Source organism: Camelina sativa, chromosome 11 (genome assembly GCF_030686135.1).
Source record: "Camelina sativa cultivar CO46 ecotype springtype chromosome 11, ASM3068613v1".
Classification (NCBI taxonomy): Eukaryota; Viridiplantae; Streptophyta; class Magnoliopsida; order Brassicales; family Brassicaceae; genus Camelina; species Camelina sativa.
In genome coordinates, this window is record NC_141890.1 from 16,144,046 (window position 1) to 16,159,698 (window position 15,653).

Genomic DNA, 15,653 nt, shown 5'->3' on the forward strand with positions numbered 1-15,653 from the left:
TGTTGTACAAAATTAAGAATATGTATTCTACATTTTTCTTCATTCTACATCAATTCAGAATATATTTTCCACGGTTTACCTTGTATACTAAAGGAAGTTGAAGATATATCATAGACATTTTAGAATTTATAATCTTTAAAACTTAGAATACCATAGAAATAGAAAGAAAATAAATTAAATAAGAAAAGTGAATATTTTTTGAATAATCTTAATTTATGGTTACGATTCTATATTTATTGTTTAGACATGTTCTAATATATTTTAGTTAGTGTATTCTTAATTATTTAGAAGATAGACAAATTCAGAAAAAATCGACATTCTACATGATCTAACGTGATCAGTTGTTTACCATCTCTTCCACCTTCCACGAAAATTTCACTTACCTGTTTATGATGCAAATCTACGTTACTTGTGGTGTATGGACAGTGGATGCCAACAAGGAGTGGAGATTTATTGATGATGAAGAAAAATGTGTGAGATTACTGACTTTTCAACCCACTACGTCTCTTGAAGAGTTGAAGGTGATGGTTTCAGAAGACTATGAAATAGAGAAAAGTATGTTTGATGTAGAATTCAGTTATTTATCCACAAAGGTTAAAGTTGATTCTCCTCCCGTTGTATTTACAAATGATAGAGGAATAAAAAAATTTCTTGCATATCTGAAAAAGAAAAACATGATTCGGTTGTGTGTTACGTTCAAAGGAGTAGTTGATGATGATAGGAGTAAAGTCCAGTTCGATCTGAATAAGGTCCCACATGATACAAGTGATGGTGATGATATGGGAGTTGATCTGGGAATATCAGTAGCTATTATTTCAAGGAATTCACATAAGCCGACTAATGATGTATTAGAAAAGCCTACTGATGCTAATCTTGGTGATGCTGTTTATTCAAAGTTGAAAGATTCAATGGTAAAAAAAGGTGAATATTTTAGCAGTAAGGAAGCTTTACAGGCTACTATGGAAATGTATGCAATGAAATATAACTGCGATTACAGGATTACAAAATCTGAAAAGAGATGGTGGTGTATACGCTGCATTGATAGTGCTTGTAATTGGCGTCTCCGGACTGAGTGTTTATAAGCATCTACATATTTCAAAATCAACAAGTTTGTGGGTAACCATACATGTGCTCCTTCAAAAAAAACTCATTTTGTAGGACTCCATCTGCAAGAATAATTGGACATCTCATTAAGCAAAGCTATGAGGGTGTGAAGAAAAGTCCTAAACCGATTGATATAATTACTATTATTCGTTCAAGGTACGGCTGCGAGCTAATATATTTTCGAAAACTGGATCACCCTTCACAATCTCATACTCTTCTGGTAATGCGTTCTTGATTTTGTGTAATATAGACATTCGACAGGAGTTATTTATCTGTCCAACTTGTGGCTCACTTCCATTTTCCATAAGCCGCTTAGGATACTTCAATTGTTCCATTCCTGCTGATATATCATGGTTTTTAGGTGTTTTTAGCCATGATATAAGTCTTATTTATAGTCTTTTTGTATTTTTAGAGTCTTTTGAGTCTTTATAGGATTTAACATGGATGGGAACACAAAGGAGCTAAAAGAGGATGATTTGGAGCATAAGCAAAGCATTGAGGCTGAGCTACAAAGTTGGGAGATATGTTCAGAAGGGTGCATCGATCGACACAACATCAGCATCGATCGATGCAGTGTCCACAAGAAGAAATCGGAAGTTTTCCCATAAGTTTTGAAGATTTACAAATCTGCCCTAAAGTCTTCCATATTTGCATCATTAGTCCTTGGACGTTTTTAGGAATATAAATAGAATTTTTATGGTCATTGTTTAGACTGAAGCTTTATTTTTCCCTGCAACTTTTGAGAGCAAAACTCTGAGAGATTTTTAGAGAGCTTTTAGAGAGAAGAATCAAGACTCATTCAGAGAAGATTTAGAACTCCTTTTTTTCTTCTTTTAATATCTTAATGTTATCTACTTTATTCATGATTTGTGTTCTTACAATTATGTCTGAGTAGATCTGCTTGTTAGGTTTAGGGTTTCTGATTAGGGATTTCATGGATTATTAGATCTGTTAATTTAGGATTCACTATCTTTCTTGTTCTTCACCATAGGTTGTTCTTAATGCTAGATCTTTGATTAGTCATCTGGATTTAGATCTTAGGATTATTGATTGATATGAGAATATAATTGATTTTCCTGATAAAAACCTTTGGTGAGCAAAATTACTTCTTGCAAAGAGATTTGATTTAGTAATTTTGTGAACCTATCTAAACTTCTTTTTATTGCTGGTTTTTAACTTGAATTTTGCAAAGAGATTTGGATTTTTGGGTTTTAAAACTTAGATAATATTTGCAGTGAGAACTGATTTATTTTACAATAGTGTTTAGAGTTCAAGAACGGTGCTTAATTGTTGAATCCTGCTAGTTTAATTAATTGATCTGATTTTTCATGATTTCCTGAGAATTTCCCTAGGCCTAACATTTCATCCATCTGAATTTACAACTCTTTTATTTTCTGTTTTGCATTGCTATTTAAATTACAATTTTGGTTTAGCATAACTAAAAGATTATTAAGTCTATTGTGTGAATCTAGAGTTCTTGTGGATTCGATCCCTAAGTACTACAATTGATCTCTTAATTTGAGAGAGTAGCTCATGCTTAAATTTGAGCATATCAAATTTTGGCGCCGTTGTCGGGGACTCTTTTGATTCACCATTAGATTAACATCTTTGATTTTGTCTAGATTTTTATTTTTCTGTTTTACTTACACGCTTTTGTTTTTTTCTTCTTGTGTGTTTCAGGTATATGCGTAAGCCTAGCACCAGGAAAAATCCAATTGGTCCTGTTGTTAAGCTTACAAACCAAGAGTTAGGACAACTAGAGCGTGAGAACACAAAAGCAGCCAAATCTACAAAGATGGTCAACCCAATCATATTGAGACCAGATGCGGCTGGAGTTTTGAGGGATCAAGAGGGTCATGTGCGCAACGAAAAAGGCCAAAAACTTGATGTTGATGGACGGGTTATTCAGGAAGAACTCGTCGTCGTTGATGAGAATGCAGATGGCGTCGATCGACGCAATGTTGGCATCGATCGACGTAACCAGGACGGCATCGATCAACGCAATGTCGGAGCTGGTGCGAATGGAGCCAATTTGGACCTACAGCCTAGACGGGACAACAATGGAGAGCTTGTCAAGACTCTTGCGGACTTCAACAGGCCAGATTTGTTCTGTGAGAACCGCTCCGCAATCGTCCCTCCTCCATTCCCAAGGAATGATTTTGAGTTGAAGCCTGCCTACTTTGCTCCTGTTGGCCAAAGACCATTCCAGAACCTGCCGCATGAGAAACCTCTAGACCACATTGAGCACTTTGAGGACATAGTTACAAGCATCAAGGCTAATGGAGTCACTGAGGACTATCTCTACTGTAAGCTTTTCCCTTATTCTCTTGCTGGGGAAGCTTCTCATTGGCTAAGGCAACTCAAACCAGGATCTCTGAAGACCTGGAATGACATCAAGGTGGCATTCTTGAACTACTTCTACGATGATGCAATGTCTGATGAGCTGAGGATTAAGCTCTCCACCTTTAGACAAGGACCTGCTGAATCTTACAAAGCTGCTTGGGTAAGGTTCAAAGCATACCAGAGAGACTGTCCACATCATGGGTTCACAGAGGTGCAGTTGATTAGTATCTTCTTCAGCGGGATTGACTGGAGGTATCAAATGGCTTTGGATGCTGCTAGTGATGGGAACTTCAAGACAAGTTATCCAGATGACGCTGAAAAGTTGATAGAAAGGCTAGCATCAAGCAACAGTACCAAGAATGCAGACTTAGAGCGGAAAAGTTGGATATAGTCTACAATCAGTTTGCTGCGGTGAATGCTAAGTTGGATACAGTCTACAATCTTCTTGTGGGAAAGAAGTCAGTCCATTTTGCTGAAGATGTTGAGACTTTTGCACCAAAGCCAGAAATTACAGAAGATGTCAACTATGTGTATGGAGTTGGGTATCAAAATCAGAGATTTGGTCAGAAGAATTCATTCTCAGGAAATCCAAACAGCAATTTCACAAGGAACTATGGATCTTCTTCTTACCAACCCCTCCCTCCACCCAATTCAGAAAGCAAGATGGAATCAATGCTTGGACAGATTTTGGAAGGTCAACAGAAGCTAACAGTGGACTTCAATGGAAAGATTGATTTTGTATACACTGAGCTGACTGGGAAGTTCGATGCATTAAACACTCATGACAAGAAGCTGGAGAATCAAGTGATTCACACTGTTGGGTCTGTTAAACGACAAGAAGTTTTTCTTCCTGGAAGAACTGAGTTGAACCCCAAGCATGCTTGTAATGCAATTTTGGTGAAGGAAGAAAACGATGATATGGTAGCGGATGTTGCATCGACCGATATACAACTGCATCGATCGACGCAACCACCATCAAGCATCAATCGATGCTTATCAATCGACACCCCCCACAGATAGCTCTGGATTCTCTTCAAGCTCCATAAATCGATTCAGAGCAAGCTGATAAGCCTAAGGTTCCTTTTCCTAAGCCTAGGAGGACTAAGCAGGAGATTGAAGAAGCTAGATGCAAAGCTATGATGGATAAGGTGATGATAGAAATGCCATTAATTGATGCTGTCAAGTTTTCTCCTGGGATTAAACGATATGTTAAGAGAATGGTCACCAATGGTTTGAGTCCTGAGGAAGGAGTTTTGCTTACCAAGGATGTCAGCTCAATTCTGTTGAAGCAGCCTCCACAGAGGAAGAAAGATAAGAAGCAGGAGGTGGTTGTCTCTAAGGAAGTAAGTGCAGTGATTCATAGTAGGATTGCAGAGAAGTTACCAGATCCTGGAAGTTTTGTGTTAGATTGTTCTATCTCCACAGGAAGGTTTCCTCACTCACTTTGTGATCTGGCTCTAGTATTAACCTGATTACCCATTCTGTTGCTGTGAGACTTGGGATGACGGATTTCAAGCCAACTAAGATCTCTCTTATCTTAGCTGATCGATCCCGCAGAATTCCTGAAGGTGTCTTAGAGGATGTTCCAATCAAGATTGGAGATTGCATGATTCCCACTGACTTTGTGGTGCTGAAATATGACCAAGAGCCTAATGATCCTCTCATCTTAGGACACTCTTTCTTGGCTACAGCTGGTGCCGTCATAGATGTGAAGAAAGGACACATATCTTTGAATGTGGATGATTTGGTCATGAACTTTGAGATGGACAAGCTGAGAAGAGCTCCCACTATTGATGGTCAGACATTTTGTGTGGAGATAGCTTCTGATGACGATCCGCTAATAGAGCTTCCTGGAGACATTACTGTTGGGTATGTCAAGGAGTTGGAGACTGTTGAGAAAGTGAGTGAGCAAGCTTCTAAGCTTGAAGATTGGAGTGGAGATCATCTAATCAGTACTAGAGATTATGATGAGGTTCTAATGCATGATGAGTCGCTGGTAGATGATGTTTTTGTAATGGAAACACGGATTGCTGAGGAGAGTTGCAGAATCGTTGAAAAAACACGAGTTGCAGACATAGCATCGATAGATGCAGCTGTTGCATCGATTGACACTACTTCCAGAGACAGTTCGGACTTGTCCAAAACCGAAGATTCTCGAGTTGATCCTTAGCTGCAAGTCCTAGACCAGTTGTAAAGCTGAAATCTCACCATTCCACAGTCCAGAACCCACATGTAAGGCCAAGGTACACATCTTCTTCACCCAAACCTTCTCCTATCATCAATAAGAATTTCAAAGGTACAAAAACTGTTTTGCAGTTAACCAAGCCACGAGATTATCGTAGAACGCTTGTTTCTTCTGTTGATGATTTTGCAGGACATAAAAGAAAGCCAACCATACCTCAGTCCCGCCCTGGTCATGTTCCTCACATCCTTGGCAGATCTCATGCACGTACTGCCTACACACCCCCTTGGATGAAGAGGACATTCTCTTGGAAGCATTCACTGCCATGTTCTGATCCCCCGGATGCCTGAGATCCGACACAGTCAAGCTAATGACTGAAAACAAGCGCTTAGTGGGAGGCAACCCACTGGTAGGTTTTTCGTTTTCCTTGTTCTTTTGAATTATTTTTATTTTATTTTATTCGCCAATCTCTTACTTGATAGCACTGGGGACAGTGTTGTTTAAGTCTGGGGGAGGCAGTTACTAACTACGTTTTTGTTTTTGAGAGTCAGAAAAAAAAATGGTTTATTGAGTCAAAATTTTGTTGGGAACTATGATTTTTCTTTTTAGTGTACTGCCTTGGTTGATTAATGCTGCAGATTGAATCCACAAATCCGACTAATGAAAAATCCAATGGCTGACCAGTGAACCAGAGATATCCAAATTTCCGACATAATCCATAAAAGTCTGAGGTAATATATGTACTTTTCTTTTTACCTCATCAAGGAGATTGATGTTCATAGAGCTTTACTCCTTCTTCATACCTGACAAGTAAGATTAGAAAAGAAAAAAAAATTGGTACTCCTCTCCCTTATTTAAGTTTAAAATATTTTTCCTGAGAGCTTTGTTAAAAAAAAAAAGGAGAGAATAAAAGATGAGATGATTTTGATCAGTTTAGAGAGGTAGGTAAATTACTTGTGACCTCATTATTTTACTCTTGAGTCAAATGATCACACAAAGCTTGGAAGCGAGGGGTAGGTAAATTACTGATGACCCCATTATTCGCCTACAACTTTGAGAAAAAAAAAACAAAGCAAAGCTCTAAGGAAGATTAAAAAGAATAAATCTGGGGGAGAGAAAGAGTACCAAATGTGGTAAAAGATATGTCTTGCTTGTTATGGTATTGTACGGGAATGAGTCTAGAAGGTTCTTGACATTGATCAAATTGATGAGACCCTCCGATGAAGGCTTAATGGAGGAAGTAGTGAAATTTGGTTTAAATTTGGGATGCTATGAAATGTCAACGGAGAAGTACATGGTGGTTCGATTTGGATTTATCAGCTAAGCATATGGATTATGGTTTGGATGATCATGGCATTACTAGAAAAAGAAAACGAGTTCCTGCGTTTTCAAACCTCTTTCACAGGTCTAAGTTTATGTTTTGCTTGAGGGCAAGCAAAGGTTAAGTCTGGGGGAGTTGATATATCATGGTTTGTAGGTGTTTTTAGCCATGATATAAGTCTTATTTATAGTCTTTTTGGTATTTTTAGAGTCTTTTGAGTCTTTATAGGATTTAACATGGATGGGAACACAAAGGAGCTAAAAGAGGATGATTTGGAGCATAAGCAAAGCATTGAGGCAGAGCTACAAAGTTGGGAGATATGTTCAGAAGGGTGCATCGATCGACACAACATCAGCATCGATCGATGCAGTGTCCACAAGAAGAAATCGGAAGTTTTCCCATAAGTTTTGAAGATTTACAAATCTGCCCTAAAGTCTTCCATATTTGCATCATTAGTCCTTGGACGTTTTTAGGAATATAAATAGAATTTTTATGGTCATTGTTTAGACTGAAGCTTTATTTTTCCCTGCAACTTTTGAGAGCAAAACCCTGAGAGATTTTTAGAGAGCTTTTAGAGAGAAGAATCAAGACTCATTCAGAGAAGATTCAGAACTCCTTTTCTTCTTCTTTTAATCTCTTAATGTTATCTACTTTATTCATGATTTGTGTTCTTACAATTATGTCTGAGTAGATCTGCTTGTTAGGTTTAGGGTTTCTGATTAGGGATTTCATGGATTATTAGATCTGTTAATTTAGGATTCACTATCTTTCTTGTTCTTCACCATAGGTTGTTATTAATGCTAGATCTTTGATTAGTCATCTGGATTTAGATCTTAGGATTATTGATTGATATGAGAATATAATTGATTTTCCTGATAAAAACCTTTGGTGAGCAAAATTACTTCTTGCAAAGAGATTTGATTTAGTAATTTTGTGAACCTATCTAAACTTCTTTTTATTGCTGGTTTTTAACTTGAATTTTGCAAAGAGATTTGGATTTTTGGGTTTTAAAACTTAGATAATATTTGCAGTGAGAACTGATTTATTTTACAATAGTGTTTAGAGTTCAAGAACGGTGCTTAATTGTTGAATCCTGCTAGTTTAATTAATTGATCTGATTTTTCATGATTTCCTGAGAATTTCCCTAGGCCTAACATTTCATCCATCTGAATTTACAACTCTTTTATTTTCTGTTTTGCATTGCTATTTAAATTACAATTTTGGTTTAGCATAACTAAAAGATTATTAAGTCTATTGTGTGAATCTAGAGTTCTTGTGGATTCGATCCCTAAGTACTACAATTGATCTCTTAATTTGAGAGAGTAGCTCAGGGTTAAATTTGAGCATTTCACCTGCCGAATATAGTAAAAGATGAATTAGTAATAAATTAGCCACAACTGAAATAAATCACATATTACAAATCACATATTTAGATATGATAACTGGTTTCAAGGAAAAAATTATAATAGAATTCTACATACCTCTTAAGCGGTGAAGATGTAACAAGCAAAGATATTACAAGCTAAGAAGCAGAGAGAGAAGGAAACACCTCTGAAATCATAACAAAAATCAACAAAGGCATGAGAAAATTATATACTAAAAAGTTCAATTTCGGAACAAATTAATACAGATTCTTGAAACTATGATTTAAGAGCAAAAATACTTAGATTATTAATCATTTAGATGCAAAACAAGAATTTAAAGTCAATACAATAGTTAAAAAAGGTACCAAACAAAGAGATGATGATTACTCGATTTCTTGAGATAGAAAGAGTCAAATTTTCAAAAACAAAGTCAAAATACAGATTCTTAAAATTATGATTTAAGAACAAAAAAACCATGATTATTAATCATTTAGATGCAAGACAAGAAATTAAAATCTATACAATAGTGAAAAATAAGAAAACCGACAGCTTCATCCTCATCATTAACACATTATTAAGAAAATCATTGAAACATTGTTAATAGTACTTATAATAATACAAATCTGGATTGAAATCGAGATTACAAAAGGATAAAAGTTGAACATGCCAAAAAAATTTCAAAATTAAACATACCAAATTCGATCAACATGGATAAATGGTCAAGAGAAATCCAAACTGAAAATTTGATAATTTACTTATACGGGATACTATTCTAGGTTGAAATCGAGATTAAACAAGGACAAACTTTAAACATGCAAAAAAAATTCCACAAATCAACATACCTAATGCGATCGACATGGAGAAATGGTGAAGAGAAATCCAACCGGATTGACTTTGAGCTAGTGAAGAGGAGACCACCGAAACGACTAAGAACCCGATGGAGAGACGATAGAAGATGGTTAAGATGGAGAGAGACGGCGGAAGATGGAGAGAGATGGAGAGAGATGGCAGAAGATGGAGAGAGATGGCGGATGATGGAGAGAGATGGTGACGATGGATAGAAACAACGGTGAGATGGTGAAGAATGAGAGAGCCGACGATGAGATGGTGACGATGGAGAGAGACGGCGGAATAAGGGTTTCGATTACGGTTTTGTTTTGGCCTTCCCAAATTTTTTACCCAAATTGTTTTTTTTCTCATATGTCTATGACCCACGTTAAAGCCCACTAATTATTCACCCAAAAATCTCTTAATTTTGTATTTTCCTTATTTCATCTACTAAAAATCTAAACATTTAATCTAAATATATAATTGATATACAAATTTAATTAGTTTTTATTTACACTCTAAAACCTAGTTTACCAAAAAAAATTTTAAAAAGTGTAGATGGACAAATGTTTTGAAAAAGCTCCTTTATTCCTAATTTTCCCAATTTTTTAAGTTCTCACTCTCCGATTCTCTATGGCTTATCCAACCTAGTCTAGTTAATGCAGTTTAAAGTTTATTCTACACTTTTTTATGTCTGAAGACTTTGTAAACTTTTTTTTTGATGGGTTTAATTGAATGAAATACAAGTCTTGAAAAAAAAAATATACAAGTCTTGTTTGACAAAAAAAATGACTCGAACAAGGAGGTGATCGGCTGATGGCCAACTTAGGATAGTTAGGAGACAATAAGATTGAGTAAACGGATATGGGATTTGCGGGTTTGGTTTTCAACCTCTTGGATTTAAAGTGGTAAAGGAATGGATGAAAATGATAGAGAGCGGAAGCTTAATTAACGGACGAAACGCTAGATCTCCAGAAGAATTCGGATTCACGAACGGATCTTGCTTAGAACGTCGTAACTTGACGAAGAAACAATAAGGATAAAGTCGATATCAGAAGCGATATCAACGTGGTTTCGCAAGTCCTCCTTGCAGGGCTTGAACACAAACTCTTAGGGTTGAGAGTTATCCTCTCTAGACTTTAGGCAAAGCTCTCCTAAAACAAGTTTATTCAATAATGAGACTAATGTCTCCTTAAATAAGAAAACGAAAACCCAAGTGTAATATTTAACGACAATACTATGAATTTAAAACCCATGAACCTCAGGCCCATTAACATGACTTAAACAATCAACAAAGTCGTTGAGGTGGTGATCAATAACTTGAAGATGCGCTGCATCAGTCCCGCCGGTTAGAAAGAGTCGACCTCGAATCTTAAATCTTTGGAGATATCCTTTGTCCACCAATTCATAATATTCTCGCTTACGAACTTCATGACGTTTCTTTTTGTGCCTAAAGTGCAGCTTGCGAAATTTTCCTTCTTGGTGAGCCGCTGTGAAAACAAACGTAGCTACCAAACTTCCTTGAACACGTGTAACCACAAGATCCTCTTTTTCCTTGATTCTTTTATCCTTTTTTGGAGCCAATGTCAACCCTTGTTGATATTCATGAGAACAGAGACGATCTTCTCGGAACACCAACCATACAAAATCACATGTTTTAAACACCAAGTCACAGCTCCTAATGGGTACTGCACAGTACTTCAAATGCAACTCAGCTTGCAGCTGAAAATCTTGAAATTCCGCAAAGAAATCAAAGATATAGCGTCCAACCCAAACTTGAAGACTATCACCCACCATACATCCTAAAATATTCCCCAATGTTCTAGTTGTGATCATTGTGTGACTATAAAATGTTGCATGCATATCCAAGCTGTAAGTAAGTAACGTCCACATCAACACAACGACGACCGCATTTGTGTTCTGCTTACCCAACATGAACCGAAGCTTGTTAGAGAAACAAGCCAAGAGGAAACTTAACTTTCCGCAAGTTAATAGCTTTCTTGATGGGAAAGAAACGACACTCCAACAAAGAAATGACGTGAATTTGTAACAAGAACCCAAACGAGTAAAAACAGCTCCGAGTGATATGTTGTTAGCGGTGGAGAAACAGAGCTGGTACCAAGGGAATGATAGCGGTGGAGAAACAGAGTTGGGACCAAGTGTGAACGTGCCGTTCACATGTTGAAAATCAGGTTGTGGCAACTTTTCCCAAATCAAAACGACATAAAACACCTTGCTTGTTTCGCAAGTAACGGCGTGCCTACACATAGTTGTCGTGCATGTATAGGAAAAAACCCGTTGGGAACTATCCACACATTCAATTCTCTGTTGAGAAACGTCACTGCGAAACTCAATTGACATAGTACACAAATCACGATGAGCAAATACAAACACCATACGATCCCATGATACCGTTGAGACTTTGCTACCATTGTAGACAAACTCCAAGATATATTCCAAAGGAAGCACAAAACACCCAAAACCAGCAGCCCAACGTTGTAATGCAGACGAAACATCCAACGTATTGATGTTGCTAATATTCACGATCCCCATGCCATCAAACACGCAAGGCATGTTACGACGAAACCGATCAAGTAACTGGCGATGATGTGAATTCAGATCTTCATAAGTAACTTGGCAATAAGATGTGGCTCTTATTGGGATTTCTGCTAGAATTTCCCAACTCGTACACTCTTTCTTTGAGACCACATACATCTTTTCCTCTTTTGTAGTTCTTATGTAGAGTACATGGTAATCTTCTTCTGGCAATCCACCATGATGAAAAAACACAAAAGATTTTGAATTCTCAATCACTTCAACTACAATTATCTCTCTGTCTTCTTCATAAGAATCATCATAATAATGATTTTCTTCACTATCGATAAAAGAAAACAAAGTACTACAGAGCTTATTGCAGAGATCTATAAACTGTCCTTGTAGTAAGGAAACACCACAAGAACCAGGGCTCCCTTGAATCTTTAACATGTTAATCAATGTAAATGGCGGTGGTCGTAAGTGGAAACCAAGCACCCACACGATTTGCACATCAACAACGGAAAACCCTAGATACAAGACTCCCCCATGAAGCTCCTTCCGCACAGCAAATAACAACGAAAACATTTTATTCCTTCCCATGTTCTCGTCTGTAGTGCTCTTGATATGTCAAAAAGGAGACACACTAAATTGGTGTCTACGTAAGGCACTCCAAAAATCTCACGTGATGATATCACCACAACTGTGTTATGGTGAACAAAAATTTCCACCATACGCCTCTTCTTTGTAATCAAAGCTTCAATGAGAACGAAAATAACATATTGACTTATGTTACTTAAATCTGCAGTGAAGAAGTCACTTTGATGAGAAGATGTTAAATGCCTTGAGCTTTCTTTTCTCAAACTCCACCAATCCATAATCTCTGCCGTTGTATTGCGCATGTAGTTTTTTTTTTTACCCTTTTGTCTCTTACAGCTTAGATGAAAATCAGCTCTTGTTATGTCCCATTGACAAAGACTTTCGAGAGATTCTCTGCTTTCAGGCACCGCAACACCACCTTTTCCTTTGTTGGATTTATTATTTTCTCCAAAACTTGTGTCGGCAACAATAGAGAGCACAAAAGATCTATCAATAAAGATCTTATTAATCCGACAGCCATAGATTGTGTGATAGAGATAATCCCAGTCGTGAACAAACAACATCTCGCGGCGACCACGATCTGGCGGTTCCCTATTGACCCTTTCAATCTCGAAGAAATCTATATTTTTGGTGTCTTTATCACAACTATTATCAGTCGTAGGAAGAACATTTTCAATGAGAGTCTGCTGTGCTGCAAAATCAAAGAGTACTTCCTTGTCTCGACTATAATCACCATGTGACTCACACTCGTCATCGTCAACAAAAGAATTTAGATAGTATATCTTATTTGACGTGGCTTTGTCATTATCGACTTCGTCTCCTTTTCCTGTGTTGACAGCAAGAGTATTTTCTTCTAAACTTAGAAGATCATCATCCTTGATGTTGTTAGGTTCAGCATCTCCGTCATCGTCGACAACACCGTTCTGTTCTTCCGAATCAAAATTATCTTCGACGTCTTCTTCTAATTGATTAGCGTGACAAAAATCACAGCTTGTTTTGAACACAAATTCAGATGACTTATGCACGACCTCTGATCCAAAATCTGCATTATCTTTAACTACAAAACTCGAAACTTCATCATAGACTTGTTTCTTAGTGGATAACTCAACTTCGTGTCTAAGCTCATCGACGCAGTCTTTGCCCTGAAGATGACAATTCTCTGAGTACTCATCCACAAATAGTTCTCTTTGTTTCAAGTTTCCCAAACGATTAAACACCATATTGTCATAATTACGAGGTAAATAGGTTGCACAGAGTTTCTTCTTAAGTTTATCCCATGATTTGATAGGATTTTTCCCAGCTCTCTTGCGTGTAGTCTTCAACTGCTGCCACCATGATGCGGCTTGTCCGCGAAATTTCTTCACCAAAAAAGAAACCAATCGATCATCCGAAAGTTTGTGAAACTGTAAAATTTCTTCAACCTCCATGAGCCATTCTAGTAAGGAATCACTAGAAATTCCACCATAAAACTCAGAAATCTCTAACTTAAAACACATCGTAAAGAAATCAAACCACCAGGAACATGATGAATCTCATACCAACTGATAGAGAGCGGAATCTTAATTAACGGACGAGAACGCTGGATTTCAAGAAGAACTCGGATTCACGAACGTATCTTGCTTAGAACATCGTAACTTGACAAATAAGCAATAAGGATAAGGTCGATATCATAAGCGATATCAACGTGGTTTCGCAAGTCCTCCTTGCAGGGCTTGAACACAAGCTCTTAAGGTTGAGAGTGCTTCTCTCTAAGCTTTAGGCAAAGCTCTAGTAAAACAAGTTTATTCAATAATCAATAATTACACAATAATGAGACTCATGTCTATTTAAGAAAAGGAGAACCCTAGTCTAATACTTAACGACAATACTATGAATTTAAAACCCATGAACCTCAGGCCCATTAACATGACTTAAACAATCAACAAAGTCGTTGAGGTGGTGATCAACGACTTGAAGATGCGCTGCATCAGAAAATGATGGAGGCTCAAATTCACTTTTACCTTTTTTACTTCATGAGATGAATTTTTTTCTGATTCGATCGTTTCTTAAAAGAAAATAACAAAAGCTTCATCGCCAAGATTCCAGCGTTTTCAAGAGACCCTTTTCCGAGATTTTTCAAATACTAATTTTCTCAAGTTTCATTAGTCATCTTAATACGAATTCTGAATGTCTTTTTCTCAAATTCCATATTTGCCTTATCTAATCCCTAGATCTTTTTTTGTTTGCTTTGTTGACAAAATGTGTAAAGCAAAGAAGAATTAATGTAAACCATTAATAGTTTTCTTATATTACTTGGTAGTCGTCATTTGCATTTTCTGTTTTAATCTTTTTTTTTCTTTTTTTTTTTCCGACCATCCAATATAAAATAATAATTAAGACCGCTTTATTATAGAAATTACTTCTCTTGTTTTGATAGTGGCATATGAATCCTCTAGTAAATTCTCTTTGGTGATCCGAAACCCCGTGAATATTTGTTAGAGGCTTGGAAGTTGTACTAAGTGATCTTGATTTGAAATTCCATTGTATTCTTAAAAATTTTGGTAAGATATTTTAGAACGATTTTAAGGATATAACTCTCCGGCTGTTGTGTGTGTAATCTATTTTAAGGATAGACATTTTGAGGCAGTAATCTTTTCAGCTGTTGCGTGTGTAAGTTTTGTTACATCTCCCTCAAATAATATCAATGTGGTTGTTCTATCACCACTTTCAACCTCTAATTCCACTTTAAACCACTTTAAAATCGAGATGTCACCGTTTGTTTTGTTTTTATTATATTGATTGCAATATTTGATTCTTTTGTGGAAAGGTCAAACTGGTAACGCTCAAATTAACAAAAGCGATAAAGATCTCCACAAATGCGAGGGAAATAGGGAAGAAAAGAAGGAAACTAAACACGTGGACTAAGCTAGTTCACTTCATTAACTGAGCTTTGAGTTGCCTCCTCCTTGTGCAGAACGACACACATTGTTTATTGTTTGTCTTACGCTCCTCCTTTGTTTACACAGTCCCAAGTTCCACGTTGACATGCAAACTGATCCCCGAAGCAGTGGCTTGGAAACTTAGGAAGCGGTGGCTTGGAGCTAATCTTATATTCAGATCCGGTTTTCCGGGCACAGACCACGGAAGCGGTAGCGTAGGACCACTCTCATATAAAATCATACTTGATTAGTGTTCCCACATTTGATTAGTGTAGGACTCTCAATTATTTTGTAGTTTTATTGTGACCTTTTTGTTTAGTCCTTTTTATGGTCGAAAATGGAAAATATCTTTAGTGAGAATAAGCCTAACTTTGAATAAAATAACCTATTTTAAAATTACAAATCATAATTAACCTAACCACAAGTTGTTAGATGGTTTTGTGTTATTAGTGTTGTCATTT

General features: G+C 36.8%; 1 non-coding gene across 1 annotated transcript; it reads right to left on the bottom strand.

The window, feature by feature from the left end:
- Positions 1-3,544: 3,544 nt before the first annotated feature.
- On the bottom strand, positions 3,545-3,651 carry LOC147934066 (small nucleolar RNA R71). Its single transcript, XR_015573460.1, has one exon. It is a non-coding gene; the product is annotated as a small nucleolar RNA R71 (small nucleolar RNA).
- Positions 3,652-15,653: the final 12,002 nt, after the last annotated feature.